This window comes from Microtus ochrogaster, chromosome 5 (assembly GCF_000317375.1).
Source record: "Microtus ochrogaster isolate Prairie Vole_2 chromosome 5, MicOch1.0, whole genome shotgun sequence".
NCBI classification, from domain to species: Eukaryota; Metazoa; Chordata; class Mammalia; order Rodentia; family Cricetidae; genus Microtus; species Microtus ochrogaster.
Genome location: NC_022012.1, coordinates 61,148,563 through 61,148,958, shown reverse-complemented (window position 1 = coordinate 61,148,958; position 396 = coordinate 61,148,563).

Below are 396 nucleotides of genomic sequence, written 5' to 3'. Positions count from 1 at the left end.
CAAGACCAGCCTGGTCAACAGAGCTAGTTCCAGGACAGCCAGAGCTACACAAAGAAACTTTGTCTTGAAAAAAAAAAAAAAAGAACAAAAACCAGTATTTATCATGGGGCTGGAGAGATGGGTCAGTGGTTAAGAGCACTCAGGCTTTGCAGAGGATTTGGGTTCAGTTCCCAGCATCCACATGGTAAGCTTATCACCACCTATTTCCAGGGGATCCAGCACCCTCTTATGACAATCCACTCACATGCTATTCCCATAGATACATATACAAAACATACAAAACTTAATTTTTATGTTTTTTTTTTTTTTAGGTTTTTTTTTTTTTTTTTCGAGACAGGGTTTCTCTGTGGTTTTAGAGCCTGTCCTGGAACTAGCTCTTGTAGACCAGGCTGGTCT